Source organism: Scyliorhinus torazame, chromosome 11, assembly GCF_047496885.1.
Source record: "Scyliorhinus torazame isolate Kashiwa2021f chromosome 11, sScyTor2.1, whole genome shotgun sequence".
Lineage (NCBI taxonomy): Eukaryota > Metazoa > Chordata > Chondrichthyes > Carcharhiniformes > Scyliorhinidae > Scyliorhinus > Scyliorhinus torazame.
Window position 1 is genome coordinate 151,383,873 of NC_092717.1, and position 18,322 is coordinate 151,402,194.

Consider the following 18,322-nt stretch of genomic DNA (forward strand, 5'->3'; position numbering starts at 1 on the left):
CGGCCGATGAATGGAGTGCCACCCTGACGGTCAACCGATCGCAGATCACTTTCCACCTGGACACTGGCGCATCCGCCAACCTCATAGCATATTCAGCATTCCATGCCATGAAGGTCAAACCACCTATCCAGCCATCCCGGTGCAAGATGGTTGACTATAACGGGAACGTCATCCCGGCCATGGGATCTTGCCAGCTCCAGGTGACACACAAAACGCAATCGGCCACACTCCCCTTTGAAATTGTTGGCTCATCGAAAGATTCCTTGCTGGGCGCACAGGCATGTAAGGCTCTTCACCTTGTACAGCGAATTATGTCTCTCTCTCCAGACGACACATCCGACTTCCTGGATGCTGACTTCAACGCAAATCTCCAATCCCTCCTTGCTCACAACCAGGTGGTATTTGAAGGCATGGGGACACTGCCATACACATACAAAATTCGCCTCAAACCGGACGCCATCCCGGTCGTTCACGCACCTCGCAGGGTTCCTGCGCCACTTAAAGACCGCCTCAAGTTGCAGCTGCAGGATCTCCAGGACCAAGGGGTCCTATCCAGGGTCACAGAGCCCACGCCATGGGTCAGCTCCATGGTGTGTGTCAAGAAGCCCTCTGGCGAGCTCCGCATCTGTATAGACCCTAAAGACCTAAATAATAACATTATGCGGGAACACTATCCCATACCTAAACGAGAGGAAATCACCAGTGAGATGGCCCAAGCCAAAATAGTCATCAAACTGGATGCTTCTAAAGGATTTTGGCAGATCCAACTGGACCTGTCCAGCCGAAAGCTATGTACTTTTAACACCCCTTTCGGTAGATTCTGCTACAACCGGATGCCATTTGGCATCATCTCGGCATCCGAGGTCTTCCACAGAATAATGGAGCAGATGATGGAAGGCATTGAAGGGGTACGCGTACATGTGGACGATATCATCATATGGTCCACCACTCCGCAGGAGCACATACATCGTCTCCAACGCGTTTTTGCCTGCATACGAAACAATGGCCTGCGCCTCAACCGCGCCAAGTGTGCCTTTGGCCAGACCGAATTGAAGTTCCTGGGGGACCACATCTCCCGATCAGGGGTCCGTCCCGATGCGGACAAGGTAAGCGCCATCACAGCCATGCCGCGGCCGGCCGACAAGAAAGCTGTACTACGATTCCTGGGCATGGTCAACTTCCTCGGGAAATTCATTCCCAACCTTGCTTCCCACACAACGCCTCTGCGCCATCTCGTAAAGAAATCTACAGAGTTCCAGTGGCAACATACACACCAGCTGGAATGGGAGAAGCTCAAACACAAACTTGCCACGGCACCAGTGTTGGCGTTCTTCGACACGTCTCGTCCCACCAAAATCTCAACTGATGGTAGCCAATCTGGTATGGGAGCAGTGCTCCTGCAGAAAGATAACACGTCATCATGGGCCCCGGTTGCTTATGCATCACGGGCCATGACCCCTACGGAACAGCGCTACGCGCAAATTGAAAAAGAATGCCTGGGCTTGCTAACTGGTTTGGACAAGTTCCACAATTATGTATATGGTCTTCCACGATTCACGGTCGAAACTGACCACCGCCCCCTGGTCAACATAATAAACAAGGACCTGAACGACATGACCCCTCGCCTGCAGCCATCTTACTTAAACTCAGGAGGTATGATTTCCAACTGATCTACACTCCAGGGAAGGACCTCATCGTGGCGGATACCCTATCCTGTGCAGTGAGTACACCACCAGATGTGGAGGGGTTCGTATGTCAAGTTGAGGCACATGTGGCTTTGACAGCGGCAAATCTGCCGGCTAACGACCCCAGTCTGGCCCGCATTCGCGCAGAGACAGCGGCCGACCCCCTTCTACAGCGAGTGATGCGCCACATGACGGAAGGTTGGCTCAAAGGGCAGTGCCCACAGTTCTATAATGTGCGAGATGACCTAACCACCATTGATGGGATCCTTCTGAAGCTAGACAGGATCGTCATTCCACACAGTATGCGCCAGATGATTCTCAATCAAATACACGAAGGCCACTTGGGAGTCGAGAAGTGCAGACGGAGGGCCCGAGAGGCGGTATATTGGCCGGGCATTAATGACGATATTGCCAACATGGTACTCAATTGCACAACCTGCCAGAGGTTTCAGCCGGCGCAACCTCCTGAGACGCTTCTGCCCCATGAGCTGGTGACGTCCCCCTGGGCGAAGGTGGGTGTCGACCTATTTCACGCGCTTGGCATGGACTATATTATCATCATAGACTACTTCTCCAATTACCCAGAAGTCATACCCCTACACGATCTGACGTCGTCTGCAGTCATCAGGGCCTGCAAGGACACCTTTGCTCGCCACGGCATTCCGATGACTGTCATGTCGGACAACGGGCGCTGTTTCGCCAGCCGTGAATGGTCGTCCTTTGCCGCATCATATGGTTTCACAGACGTAACATCCAGCCCTCTACATCCACAGTCAAATGGAAAGGCGGAAAAGGGCGTTCACATTGCCAAGCGGCTCCTCTGCAAGGCTGCTGCTGCCGGATCGGACTTTCACCTCGCCCTGCTGGCCTATCGATCGGCCCCGCTAGCCACGGGTCTCTCGCCAGCACAGCTACTGATGGGTCGCACCCTCAGGACAACTGTGCCTTCCATCCTGACACCAACAACGGACCATGCTAAGGTACTGCACAAGATGCAACTGCAGCGTGATCGCCAGAAGAGTCTGTACGATACAAGGGCGACTGATCTTCCCCCCCTGTCCTCCGGGGATAAAGTCCGCATTCATCTGCCAAATGGTGGCTGGTCAGCACCTGCCTAAGTTCTCCGTTGCGTGGCTCCCCGCTCGTTCCTGGTACGCATGCCGGATGGATCAGTGCGTCGCCGCAATCGGCGAGTCCTTCGCCGCCTTCCACGCTCGCAACCGAACAGTGCACACACGCCGGGTCCTCCACTGGTTCCCGAGGATGACTTTGTGGAGCTGCCACAGATCATGCCCCTTCCATCGCCACCCGTGGCCAGGCTCGCACCTCAGCCGGTGGTTCTCGACCCACCCTTGAGACGGTCAACCCGAATTCGTCACACACCTACTAGATTGGACTTATGAGACTGTTCACACGTTAAAGTTGAAACACCATTGTATTGTAACATGTTACTGTTTTATCATTCCAGATATTGTTTGACCGGACCACACTTCAAAGTTTTTCGTCTTCCTGTTTTGTTATGGTACAACCTCGCTAGCATGACACACCCGACATCGCCCCATGTATATAGTTACGTCACATGTATCTGCTGTAAATATCATGCACACACACTTTTAGATGCACTCACGACACATTCGTATTTATAACCACGTAGGCACATAATTTTGTAAAAAAGGGGGATGTCATGATATTCAAACACACACATCATGATAGACACACCAACAGACAAATCAGCACACACAACACGACAACCAATCATAGACAAGGACAGAGACAGTATAAGAGAAGAAACACGACACCTGGTGGCCAGTAGATCTGGAGACCAGGACAAGGACAGGACCTGATTAACATCACACACAGGGAGTCACCACGTGCAGAGTAAAAAGACAGAACTGTAAATAACATGTTGAAATAAAACAGCGTTGTACCAAATACAACCGTGTTGGTTCATCTGTACATTAGAACACCCAACACTACACTCCACAAGGGGAAACATCCTTCCAGTATCTACCCTGTCAAGCCCCTTCAGCACAAATGTTTTTACAAGATCACTTCTCATTCCTATAAACTCCAATGAGTATAGACTCAAATTTTTCACACAAATCATCTCCTACATCCTGGAAATCAACCTAGGGAAACTCCTCTGGACTGCCTCCAATGCAAATATATTCCTATTAAATAAGGAGACAACAATTGGATATAGTTTTGGATAGGTGTAGGCCGGGTTCTCCGAAATCCCAGCCAAGTGTTGACGGCGGCGTCAAAACCGGCGCGAGTGACGCCGGCGTCAACGGGCCTCCAGGCCCAGTCATTCTCCCCGTCTTCGGGGGCTAGAAAGGCGGCAGTGTGCTGTGCGCTGCTCCAGCGCCGAAAGCCAGCCCACCACAGCCGGCGTGGGTCCTGCACGCTACGGCCGGCGCGGGTCTGCGCATGTGCGCCATGGCCGGCGCGGGTCTGCGCATGCGCACAACGGCTGTCTCCTCGCCGGCAACATGGCGGAGCCCTACATGGGCCCAGCGCGGAGGAACATACGCCCCCCCAGAATTAGCACGCCCGCCGATTGGTTGACTCCGATCGCGGTCCTGGCCACCATGGAGGCCCACCCGGAGCCGACCCCCCCCCCCCCCCCCCCCCACCTCCCACCAGGACCGCTCCCGCGGCCATAACGCCGAGGTCCCGCTGGGTAGGACCATACGCAAACAACGCCGGCGGGACTTGCCGGAACTCAGCAGGCACTCGGCCTGTCGAGCTCGCAGAATCGCCGTGGGGGCCGCTTTCAACGGTCCCCAACCAGCGCCGTGGTGTCGCGCCGGCGCGATTGGCGCCGATTCTCCAGTCGCTGGAGAATCAGCGGCCCGGCGTCGGAGTGGCATGGCAGGATTTGCAAGCCCCCCACCCCCCGCCGATTTTCCTATCCGGCACAGGCTCGGCGAATCCCGGCCGTAATATCTCCAAAGCCATGTACAATTGCAAAATGTCATCTCTACTTTTATACTCTATGCTCCTTGCAGTAAAGGCCAACATTTGAGTTCCTAAATACTTGCTGTACCTGCATGGTAACATTTTGTTATTCGTGTATGAGGACACCCAGATCCCACAGTACTGTAGCATTCTGCGTCTTCTCCATTTAAACAATATTCTTCTTTTCTATTCTTCCTGCCAATGTGGAGAACCTCACATTTCACCACATTATACTCCATCTATCAAATTTTTGCCCACTCATTTTATCCATAACTCTTTGTTTCCTCCTCACAACTTGCTTTGCATCTCCCAGTATGTTTGTATCATCAGCAATGCACTTGGCCCCTGCATCCAAGTCATAAATTTCCTGTCTCCCCAGCATCATATTTGAGAAATGCCCCAAGGATCACTGGGGACTTCCTCTCAGAAGTTCCCAGGTTAGGGTTTACCTGGCAATTGTCCAGAAATACTAAATTCTCCCGGATAATTGTGCTGCCCTGGGAACCATCTGGCAAAGCCATATGTCATAGAAGACTAGAATCATAGAATCCTTGCAGTGCGGAAGGAAGCCATTCACCCCATCGAGTCTGCAGTGACCCTCTGAAAGAGCACCCTACCTGGGAACACGTCCCCACCCTGTCCCCGTAACCCAGTAACCCCACCTAACCTTTTGGACACTAAGGGACAATTTAGCATTGCTACCACAGAATTTAGCATGGAAACCCACGCAGATACAGGAAGAAAGTGCAAACTCCACACAGACAGTCACCCAAGGCTGGAATCGAACCCGGGTCCCTGGCGCTGTGAGGCAGCAGTGCTAACCACCTTGCCATAAATTGTGAACTTCAGATGGTTCTGCCAGTTTTACATCATTAGTTACTCTGAAGGAGTTAGAAGAAATAAAACCACTTCTAACTTAGGATTAACTATTTAAAACACCTAGACTGAACCCCCCCCCCCCCCCCCACTGGACACCACCCACACTCCAGATCTCCCACCCCTCAACTAATGAACCCCCAGGGTATTCCCATCTGCCCCCCAATCAGCCCCATGTGGGATTCTTCCCCCCCCCCCCGCCCCCACCTACATGGGACTCCTCCGCTCCCCCTCAAACTTGTGGGCCCAACTCTAAGCTCCATTCCTCCCAATCTGATCATGCACGAATATGAAATAGATTTTATGCTTCGACACCCTGGTGCAATATTTGCGTGACAGATATGCATCTTGGGAATTCAGAAAGGAAGGCCAACATTCCTGAACCATGACTCCACAGAACTTCTTGGTCATTAAAATGAAGAAGCCAAAAATAATGTAGGATATGAATTAGGCATGCTCGCTTTCAGATTCAAATTTCTGTTGTGTACTCTGGTCCTGCAAAATTCTGCAACGGGAGTGCTAAATCGATAAATGCTGTTTTCTTCAGGCTGACTGTATTGAATTGTAATAAAGCACATTTATAAAACAAAATTAATTATTTAGGTAATTATTTATAATCAAACATTATGCATCATGATGCCAATAGACACACAGAATAAAAACAGAACAAAAATAGTCGACAACATTCTGCACAAATGTAAGTTGGTTTACAAATGTAAAAGAATGTTGTTGCTCCCTTGGTATCTCAGCTGATTAAAGCAGGAAGTAACTGAAAAATAGAGTTCTGGAGGCTCCCAGTTTAAATCCATGTTCTTTACTGAATTATTTACTTCAGCCAAAGAGGTAGTCAAGGCAATGAAGAGGTTTAGTTGGCCTCAGTGCACTTAAACTCATGTGAACCCAAGTTTGCGCAGGATCCTGGGAGCAGGCAATGTGGGGCCTGGACCCAAAGAGACAAGATCCATGCTATTGTGTTCTGTGCCTGTGTAATTACCAGCCGTGATGCCTTTTGTTAATAAACCCCTTTGTTACTGCTTGAAGCCTCCAGAGTGTTGTCTCGAGCCACCACAACACCTGAGAATCATAAAAATCTATGCTAACATTCCAGTGCTGTACTGAGAGAGTGCTGTACTGAGAGAGTGCTGTCTCTTGGGTAAGATATTTAGCTGAAGGCCAATCTGTCCTCTCAGGTGGATTTAAAATATTCCATGGCACTTTGCGGGACATTACTATGCAGGGACTGACTGCCATATTTCATACATAATAACAGTGAATACTTCACTTCTGAAGTACTTCATTGGCTGTTAAGCGCTAAGGGCCATCTTGCAATTTTGAAAGGTACCACTTATATGCAAGTCTTTCTTTTCAACTTTCTAGGGAATGTTATAAATCAATCACAGGTGTGGTGATCTCTGTAGGTGCATGCACACAAGGGGTTAATGGGTAGATAGCCCAGCACCACATGATCACCAGAGGGCTGGATCAACAGGAGTATAAAGGGCAGCCACACGGGGTCTCTGTCTCTCTCTCGGGTGTGCTGTGAACAGGAAAACATCAGAATCACATAGATAGTTAGTGGAGTTACATTTAGTTACAATTGTTAAATCTTGTTACCCAATCCCTAATTCCCATGTTAAGGTAAAGAACTCACGCATTAATAGTTATTATAGTTACTCAATAAACCTTTGTTGTTACTGGACGAGTTTGAGTCTTCTTCAACAAGATTCAGAGGACCTCACCAATCAGCCAAGGATTGAGTAACACGTGTTATCGACCACGCAGGTAACACTACAACAGGGACAGAATCACTGAACATTTGAACAAGTATGAACTGATCAAAGAGAGTCACCATGGATTTGTAAAGTGTAAGCCATGTTTGACTAAACTAGTTGAATTTTTCGGTGAGGTAGCATAGTGGATAAGGGAATGTCTATAGATGTTGTTTAAATGAAGTTCCAGAAAGCATTTAATAAGGTTCTACACAAAAAATTATTTAGAAAAAATTAAAAGCTTATGGAGGGCGGCACGGTGGCACAGTGGTTAGCACTGCTGCCTCACAGCTCCAGGGACCTGGGTTCAATTCCGGCCTTGGGTGACTGTGTGGAGTTTCCACTTTCTCCCCGTGTCTGCGTGGGTTTCCTCTGGGTGCTCCTGTTTCCTCCCACAGTCCAAAGATGTGGAGGGTTGGTGGTTTGGCCATGTTAAATTGCCCCTTCATGGGCAAAAAGGTTAAGTGGGGCTACTGGGTTATGGGGAAAGGATGAAGGGGTGGGTTTAAGTAGGGTGCTCTTTCCAAGGGTCGGTACAGACTCGATGGGCCAAATGGCCTCCTTCCGCACTGTAAATTCTATGATCTATGATCTATGAATTAAAAGTAAATTTGTTTACAATTGGTTGAGATGCAGTCGACAAAAGGTAGGAAATGTACTCTGATTGGCAAGATGTAGAAAATTATGTTCTCCAGGGATCTATATCAGGGCTTCAGCCTGTCACCATATCAATGAGTTAAATGAAGGAATAGACAGTTACATATCCAAGTTTGCAGATGAAACATTGTTAGGAGACAGACATATGAAAACATGAGTTCTAAAGAGAATTAGATAATTTAAGTTAGTGTAAAAAACTGTTGCAGCTGAAGTTCAATGTGGGATAGAGAAAGGTCATCCATTTTGGAACCAATAAAGACAAACTGGAATATTTTCTTAGTGGCAAGTGTAGTATAAGGGCAACTGGCATAACAAAGATTAATATGAGACAGTGTTAAGTACCGCCCACAGGACAATATAAAGAGGCACACGACGTGAGACTAGTGAGAGCAGTGGACTTGAGGCCAATTGCAGAGGCACAAATGGAGTTAGCTCATAGCATGGGCTTGCCCTGTATATGTCTATAATTATGTGCTATCAATAAACAGTTAATGTTCAACCATAAAAGTCTCATAATCTCTTTGTGAGATCTACTGAACATACAACATACAATATGTTGGCAATTCTTGGAAAACACCTAGAAATCAGAGAAGCTGGAACAGGAATTCAAAAGCAGCATTCTAAACTGACTGATGTCACCTGAAGCGAAAACACAGAGGCATGTGGAAGAAGCCCCAGGGCAGAATCGGAAGCAGAAAGCAGAAGAAAATTCTTCACTGTGCAGCTAGGGACTCCATAAAATCGTGACAGTTCAGTTTGAATACCCACAGAGTGCAGAATCAAAGGACCAAGCAGGGGTGTGCTAAAAAGTTAAGTTTGAAAGAGAAAGATCCTGGTTATCATATCAGATAGACTTCAGTCTAATCAAAACATTATCTGGGATTTAGCATTTCTAAGGGATGTTAGGGGCACATTCAGTTGCAATGGCTCCATAAAGCCATAAATAGCCAGTAGCTATTATTTACAGTTCTATAGTTTTGGCTGCAAGAGTTCACCAGTTGAGACAAATCATTCAACTGAATAGACACACATCCATTGTGTGGTCTGGTGGCATTGTTAGCCGACTCTTGACTAGGATATTGAAATGGTCACCCATTATGTCTATGCCAGGTGTTCAAGGTCCATGCAATGCTGAGAGTTGGAGTTTGGCCAATTTCTGAAAATTGTCCATTACAAATGGCTCTTTTATTTTGCAGTATCTTTTTTGGGCTTTTCCTCGAATCCCAGAATCCCTACAGTGCAGAAGGAGGCATTCGGCCCATCAGGTCTGCATGACCCTCCGAAAGAGTACCCCACCCAGGCCCACTCCCCCACCCTATCCCCATGACCCCACCTAACCTTTGGATCTAAGGAACAATTTAGCCTGGCCAATCCACCTAACCTGCTCATCTTTGGACTGTGGGAGGAAACCAGAGCTTCCGGAGGAAACCCACATAGACACAGGGAGATAAGAACAAATTATTACAGATGCTGGTACCTGAAACAAAAATAGAAAATACGGGACAATCTCAGCAGGTCTTAAAGTATCCATGGAGATTTCTATCTTTTCGAGTCTGGATGACTCTTTGTTAAAGCGCACAGGGAGAATGTGCAAACTCACACAGTCACCAGAAGGCGGAATCAAATCTGGGTTCCTGTTGCTGTGAGACCAGTGTGCTGCTGCAAAATTTACATATTTGATGGGGTTTTTGCCCTGCGCATTATCACTAGCCAAACATTTTTAGTCCCATGTCAAGAAGGTTGAGATAGAATTGAATGGTGGCTTCCTTTCAGTTTAATGCAGTCTTGCTGGAGAACTGGCTATAGATTTCCTCTCAGGTTTCTTTGGCCCAATGGAAATGGTGGACCAGGTTGTTTATTGTAACTTGCTAAAAGGCTAATCAGGTTGGGCTCTTTTCTGTAGAAAAAAAAAAGCTGAACAGTGAGATGAACAGCAAGGATAGACATGGGGAAAATATTTCCACATATGGATTAGAGCAAAACTCGCAGCCACAAATATGATAGTCATTAATAAATCCAATGAAAAATTCAGGAAGAGCATTTTTACCCCAAGAGCGGTAAGAGTATGAAATAGCTGCCACAAGGAGTAGTTGACAAGAACAAGACAGATGCACTTAAGGGAAAGCTAGAAAAGCAGGTGTTTGTGATAGTTTAAAAGCGGTAATAATAAATTGATAGCTCGATTACATTTCTCCTGATTTTTATTGTCAATGACTTTAAAATAAATAAAAGCTTGGTGAGATGTATAATGTTTTATACAATCACACAAAGCTGTAACTTCCGAGCTCCTAGCATTAGATTTTGGTGTATCCCAAAGATGTGCTGAGGAGTCCCTGTCAGAGGTTCAATGGTAAAGATTTGCAAGGCAATCGCCTGGGGAGTGCACACTTCCTCTGGGCAATTGCCCTGCACTGGGAACCGGCCCAAAATGTGATTTAATTTGCAAACATCGGATGGTTCCGGCTGTGTTACACAAATTAGAAGAATTAAAACCTATTATAAAGATTCAAACTGGCCCCACCTAACGCGGCTCCCGATACCTTTCACCCTCAGGGGACTCCCCCACCCCCAACTCTCTATGGAATGCCCCCTGATGTCCGACATTCCTTGGATGTCTGACTCCCCTGATGTCCGACCCCTCTCACCAATATCCGAGCTCCCTGATAGCTGACTCCCTCCGATGTTCAATCCATCCCCCACACCTGGGGCGGGATTCTCCGACCCCCCCGCCGGGTCGGAGAATCGCCGGGGGTCGGCGTGAATCCTGCCCCCGCCGACCTCCGAATTCTCCCAACCCCCAAAAACCGGCGTGGCGTGAGTTGCGCCTCCTGCCTCGGAGAATGGCGGGGTCCGGCGCGACTCAATGGGCTCTGGGGCCGCCCAAATTCTCCGGCCCGCGATGGGCTGAAGTCCTGCCCACCTGTAGCCAGTCCAGCCGGCGTAAATTGGAGTTGATCCCTTACCGGCGGGACCTGGCGGTGGGGGCAGCCTTCAGGATTATTGTGGGGTCGCGGGGGGATCTGGCCCCGGGATGTGCCCCCACGGTGGCCTGGCCCGTGGTTGGGGCCCACCGATCCGCGGGCGGGCCTGTGTCATGGGGGCACTCTATTCCTTCCGCACCGGAGACCGTGGTCATCCGCCATTCCTGGTGCAGAAGTGACCCCATGTGCGCATGTGTGGGGATGACCTCAGCACACGCTGACGCTCCCGCGCATGCGCGGATCCGCGCCAGCTGGCGGAATCATCGGGTAGGGGAGAATCCCGCCCCTAATGTCTGAACCCCACACCCGATGTCCGAACACCAAATATCCAAGCGTCCAGATGTCCGGACCTCACCCGATATTCAACTCCACCACCTGATGTCCGAACCCAGCACCCGATGTCTGGCGCCCCCTCAATGTCCAAATTCTGCTGATGTCTGAACCCCCATCTTATCTGACCACCTGGTGGTACCATCCTCCCACCTGATGTCCATCGCCTCCATCTGATGCCTGGCACCCTTACCCTATGTCGGAACCCCCCCACCTGAAGTCTGAGCACCCCCCCCCCCAAATATCCGAGCCCCCCAATGTCCGAATCTGACATGTAAGCTTTTAAAAAGGTTTACTGTTTACTAATCTAGTGGTTAGGATTCGGCGCTTCCACCGCCGCGGCCCGAGTTCGTTTCCCGGCCAGGGAATGAAATTTGGGGCAGCACGGCAAAGGGCTAGTACTGTGGCTTGACAGCGCCAGGGTCCCAGGATCGATTCCCCGCTGGGTCACTGTCTGTGCGGAGTCTGCACGTTCACCCCGTGCCTGCGTGGGTTTCCTCCGGGTGCTCCGGTTTCCTCCCACAGTCCAAAGCTGTGCAGGTTAGGTGGATTGGCCTTGATAAATTGCCCTTAGTGTCCAAACTAAAAAGGTTAGGAGGGGTTATTGGGTTACGGGGATAGGGTGGAAGTGAGGGCTTGAGTGGGTCGGTGCAGACTCGATGGGCCGAATGGCCTCCTTCTGCACTGTATGTTCTATGTTCTAATCAACACCCAAAATATGTTTGCAACCTCATCCACTTACTTACACAGCCATACACAAAGGGTGGTGATTATGAAAGAGGTACTATGCACTGAGGTCTTAAAAACGCAAAGAATCACTGTCACACTTGCTTCTCTTGAGATGAAAGCTGGGATATTCTGACCTTTCCTTCCAGCTGGATCTTCTGGTCTCACTGAATGCCAGTGCTGGGTTTCCTGGCTCCTTCCCCAGTGCTGGATTTCCTGGTTGTAGGGCTGGTGAGCCATACAAAATGCCATAGACTTCAGCAGGACGGGAAGATCCTTCTAGCAGCCAATGGCAGGATGCCTTCAGCACCGGAAAACATGCCATGGGATAGGGCTGGAAAATCCCAGCTGAAGTCTTGAAATGTTGTAGACCTGTGATTCTTTTTCTCTAGTGAAGAAAAATAAGCTGGATGTTAAAGACAACAGATTTGCAGTGGTTTACTGCCTGTGGTAGCAGGTTTTTCTGGATTTACTCCAGCCAATAGGTAGTCAAAACCATGGCCGGGATTCTCCGAGCCTCTGACGTCGGTCGACGCAGCGCCGGTCGGGGGCCATTGAAAGAGGCTTCCACGGTGATTCTTCGCGGTCGACCATCCTGGTGGGGGGGGATCAGACTCCGCGGGGGGCTCCACGACGGCCAGGCCTGCGATCAAGGGCTACCGATCGGCGGGCGAGCACGATTTGGGGGGGGGGCCTACCTTCTTCTGCGCCAGCCCACTGTGTGGCTCTGCAATGTTGCGCGGGCCTGGCGCGGAAGCGGCCGCCGCGCGCATGTGCAGAACCGCGGCCGGCAGTGCAGGGCTACGTATCGGCACTGGAGCTGCAAGTGGCATTCCGGCGCCGTGCTGGTCCCCTGTGGGCTTCAGAATCACTGGGCCAAGAGGCACGTTGACACCAGCGTGGAACATTCCGGTGTTTATGCCGGCGTCAACACTTAGCCGCATTTTTGCAGAATCCCGGCCTATGTAGCGAACACCTAGTTTGGTTCTTCAAACAGTTAAATAATGGTGAGCCCAAATTCTCCATCTCGTCAGGATCATGTTCCTCTGCTATTGTGGAACTTTTCTCTCACATGCTGCTCCAGAAAGGTGCTTTATTTAATGTCCCTTATCAAAAACATGGGGCGTCATTCTCTGCCGGCGGGAGTCTCCGTTCTGCCGGCGCTCGGGGGTTTCCCGACGGAGTGGGGCTGCCCCACAATGGGAAACCCCATTGACCGGCCGGTGTTACGGAGACTCCCGCCGGCCGGTCGGCGCAGAAAGGTGGCGGGGCGGGTAGGAGAATTTCGCCCATGGTTTCTGTCATATGACCGTAGTATCTATTTTTCATTCTCCTCACAAATGACCTCTGATGATTTGGCTATTTACAAACAATGAGGTTTGAATTTTACCCATTCACATTTCATTGTGTTAGAATAAGTTTCTTTGTTACATCCATTCTTTGGAATTCCACTCCAAAGCCAAAAAGTGTGCAAGTCTATTTTGAACCAGTTTATGTAGTTAGTTGGATAAGGGCAGCCATTAATCCACAGGAAAAGTCTGTTGCATTTTAATGATTCCTTAATGAGATGCCTCAAAATCAATTTGCTTTGTAATGTCTTGGTTAGACATGCAGGCCAGCACCAGAGCCTTGTGTAGCATTATATATATATTGAGTTTGTGGAACCCACCTCTTTGCTCACCTGATGAAGGAGCTGCGCTCCGAAAGCTAGTGGCCGGGATTCTCTAAAATCTAAAACACCGGAGTGTTTCACGCCGGCGTCAACGGGCCTCCTGGTCCAGCGATTCCGTGGCCCACAGGGGGCCAGCATGGCGCCGGAGTGCTGCACGCAGCCGATACGCGGCCCTGAACTGCCGGCCGCGGATCCGGGCATGCGCCCGGCGGCTGCTTCTGTGCCCGACCTGTGCAACATGGCGGAGCCATGGGCCGGCGCGGAAGAACGTAGGCCCCCATGGATCACGCTCGCCCGCGGATCGGTGGCCCCCGATTGCGGGCCTAGCCGTCGTGGAGGCCCCTCCCGGAATCTGATCCCCCCCGCCCCCCCCCCCCCACCAGGACAGCCACCGCAGCCGCGGGTCTGAGCTCCCGTCGGGTGGAACCATGTTAGAACCACACCGGCGAGAACTCGGCCGGTCGACCGCGGAGAATCTCCGCGGGACCCCTTTCAACGGTCCCCAACCGGCGCCATGTCGATCGCGCATGCACGACTGGCGGCGATTCTACGGTCGTTGGCATCGGACCGGCGTTGCAGGCTGTCTCGGCGTCAAATCCGATTCTCCAAGCTGGCGCAGTCTCGGGAATCCCGGCCAGTGACTCTAAGTAAACCTGTTGACTTTAACCTGGTGCTGTAAGACTTCTTAATATATATTGACAGGAAAGAAAAGGTCACCTAACCTCTCAATTCAATTTTATTCTAAAAATGTCAATTCTCTATAAACCTATAAATCCATGAGTGTAAATAGTGTGTGTGTGTCAAACTCAATACAAATTTCAGGAATGGTATCTCATCGTTTGCACTCTGCAGCCCTCCGATCTGAACATAGACTATGACTGCATCCTCTATTTTCTTCATAGCGATTGTGATGTATGTCTATCAGTAACTTGGGAGAGAGGAGGGAGACTGATGTTTGGATTGGAAACCTATCTTTAGAACACGGTATTGACAGAGTTTTTGCCCATGATGTTAACCTGTTTTCCCCCTTACCTCAAGGTTGTTGGACCACTGATGGCCTTACTCCAACCTGTTCTTTGTTTTTAAGGCCATTCATAATGCTGAAAACAGATTAAAGGTAAAATATGAGGAAAAAAGCAGAAATGAATGGAGGGTCAGGGTCAGGGATGATAAAGTCAGGAAATTATATGAAGACAAAAAACACATCAAGTTCTGGGTAAGCTTAAACAAGTCTACATAAATTGAGGACAGGGAATAGAATAGCAGATTAGTAATTATGACAACCAGCTCAAAGTGGTTAAGAGTGCAAGATCCTCACTGTCACTATATAATTCCCCTAAATTAAAGTCTGTTCACCAGTGTCTGGAAAAGAAGAAACAAGACATATTCCTTCACCAGGGAGTTTTCAGAGTATGTAATGCTTTGCCAGAGGGACATCCTCTATCCACCTCCAACTAGACGACCTTAGCGCAATGGCTAGTAGCTCAATCATGAAGGCAAACAACAAGAGATAATGGGCACCCTTGTCTTAATACCCCTGTTGAGTTGAAGGTTCCCGAGTTCAGGGCATTAGTACGGACACACACAGTGAGGGCCCTATGCAAAGGCTTAATCCAAGATATAAATTTTGGCTCAAAGCCAAACCACCTCAAAATCTTCAAGAGGTACCCCACTCAACCCTGTTGAATGTTATTTCCGCATCCAACGAAATAATCACCTTTGGCTTGGTGACTGAGGATGGCAACAACACCACATTCCACAATCTCCTAATGTTGGCTGACATTGCCTTCCCTTAACAAATCCTGTCTGCTCCTCTGAAATCACCCCTGGTAGGCCAGGCTCTAAACAAGTTACCAACACATTAGCCACCAACTTAGCGTCAGCATTTAGCAGACAAATAGGTTGATAAAACCCACTCTCCATGGAGTCCTGGTCCTTTTTCAGAATCAAGGAAATCGGTGCCTGCACCAGCGCGGCTGGCCACACCCCCAGGACAGAGAATCATTGAACATTTCCCACAGAAATGGAACCAACAGCAAACTGTTTGTAAAATTCAATATGGAATCCATCCAGACCTGGTGCTTTGTCCATTTGCATTAAACAAATACAATTCATGGTCTCCTCCTGTCCAATCGGCACCTCTAGTTCCTGCGTTCTCTCCTGTTCCACCTCCGAGAAGGTCAACCTATCCGAAATTGTAACCTTATCGAATCCTCCTCCGACCGCCTTCAGTGCTTCCCAGAATGTGGAAGACGAAACCGCCTCATTCTTGTTAAACTCCACCTACTCCCCAATAGCGGGGAATACCCACTCAGAAAATCCCTTATCAGTGAGCAACTCCGCGTCCAATCTCCACAGGGGTCGCTGAGGGCAGCCGAGCTCCAACAACAGGTGCACATGATGTGGTGCACAATCACAAGTACCCTGACCCCTAACCCCAGAGAGTAAGGATCTACCCACCACAAATAAATCAATCCAGGAGTAAACCCAGTGGACATAGGAAAAGAAAGAAAACTCCTTATCGCTCAGAAACCTAAATCTCCACAGATCTGCCCACCCCATCTATTCCATGATCACCAACAACTCCTTTGCCACCCCCAATGTACTGACGAACTTGAGACTCGACCTATCCAGCTTAGGATTCAGAACACAATTAAGTCAGTTCCCATAATTAACTGATGTGAGTTGAGATCTGGAATAAAAACCAGCACCTTCTTAATGAATTCCATGTCATCCCAATTTGGTGCATATACATTGACCAAAATCATCGGTGTACCCGCTAACACCCTACTAACAATTACATATCTCCCTCCAGAGTCTGCTAAAATGTTAACCGCAGAAAAAGCCACCTTTGTTAATCAGCACCGCTACCCACCCCTGTGCCTAAACATCAAAACCACACCCACCCTTTCCTCAGCCTTGTCTGATCTCGGACTCTTAAATGGGTTTCCTGTAGAAAATCACATCAGCTTTCAAACTTTTTAGGTGGACAAACGCCCAGGACCTTTTAACTGGGCCATTTAACCCCCTCATATTCTATGTAACCAACCAGACATGGGGCCTCTGACCACACTACCCCCTGCCCTGCCCCCCCCCCCCCCCACCCGCTCCTAGGTTCAGCTATATACCCTGTGAGACAATCTGGCAGGGACCCAATCTGTGCAAGCTCCAGTCTCACCCATGATGGCCGTCATCGCCCCATCAATAAGCTCTAAATCAAAGGAACCATCACCGTCAGCAAACTACCCCCCCCCCCCCCCCCCCCGCCCCCCGGACACCAGACAAACAACCCACCAAGAACCAAAAAAAAAATTCCCCATCACAAACAAAATAAAAATGAAAAGTCTAAGCTCTTTACCTTGCATTTCCATGAAGAACTAAATACCCCCCCCCCCTAAGGTAACCATCTCCCCTTTGTTCCCATTAACTAGCTATGCTGCTAGCAGGGTGACCCCCCACCCAGGATCAACATCAAATTCTCTCAAACACTGAATCAACAATCAACCCCCCCCCCTACCCAAACCCCAACTTTAATACCAAACATTATAGGAAGAAAAAAGGGAACCACACCCAAATCCTCACTCTCAAACAGCTCCCACGATACAATAAACAAGCCCCAATTTTGCTCAGATACAACCCCACCAACAAGACCCATAAGAACACCGCGTCCTCTCCACTTTATAACATTGACACAGAAATACAAAATCAGAGGCGTCTTGTCTCACTTTCATACACATACAAGATCAGAAGAACCTAACAATGAACAAAGAGCAACAACCATAGTCCTCAGATACTTCAGTTCCCCACCAATCATGTCTATTATCAAAGTAATTTGATTCCTCCGGCGTATCAAAATAATAGTCCCTGTCCTTGTAGGTAATCCGAAGCTGAGCCAGGGTACATCATCCCAAATCACACATTGCTCTTATTGAGTACAGCCTTGGTCTTATTAAACATTGTGTCTTTTTCAACTAAACATAATCTTGGGGGCCAGGTGCTTCCTCATTAATTCCTCATGGCAATGCTGTAACCAATCAAAGTTGGTTGACTTGCCTGTTTTAAATTTAAACAGAAGCTTGGTAGTTAATTGTCTCCTGGTGCATTCACCATAGCAACGTCTTTACCAATCAGAGTTCACAGCCAACCATTCAGCACTTTCTTCTGAGTATAAATTGTTCTTCCCTTTACAGTTGATGTTCTTCTGTATTTGTCCTGATGAGTCAAGATTAAAAGCTTTGATAACATGTCTATTTTTTCAGCAATGTTCATGTACTGTACTACAAAAAAAACTCAGCAAGATCCACATGAGGCTTAGTTAAAGATGGTATTAGATTAAAAGAAGAGGCACAAAACTTTGCAAAGAGTAGTAGAAACCCTGAGGATTATGAGTATATTAGAAACTAGCAAAGAGCCACCAAATGTTGATAAAATGGGGAAAAGTTTACAAGAGTAAACAAACCAGGAATATAAAAACGGACTGTGAGTATATAAAAAGGAAGAGAGTAACTGAACTAAACATAGGTTTCTTAGCAGCAGACACAGGATAGATAATTAGGGTAAATGAGGATAGATAATTAGGGTGAATGAGAAAATGGTAGAGACACTGAGGAAATGTTTTGTCATCTGTCGTCTATGTAGAAAATACAAGGTGCGTACCAGAAATAG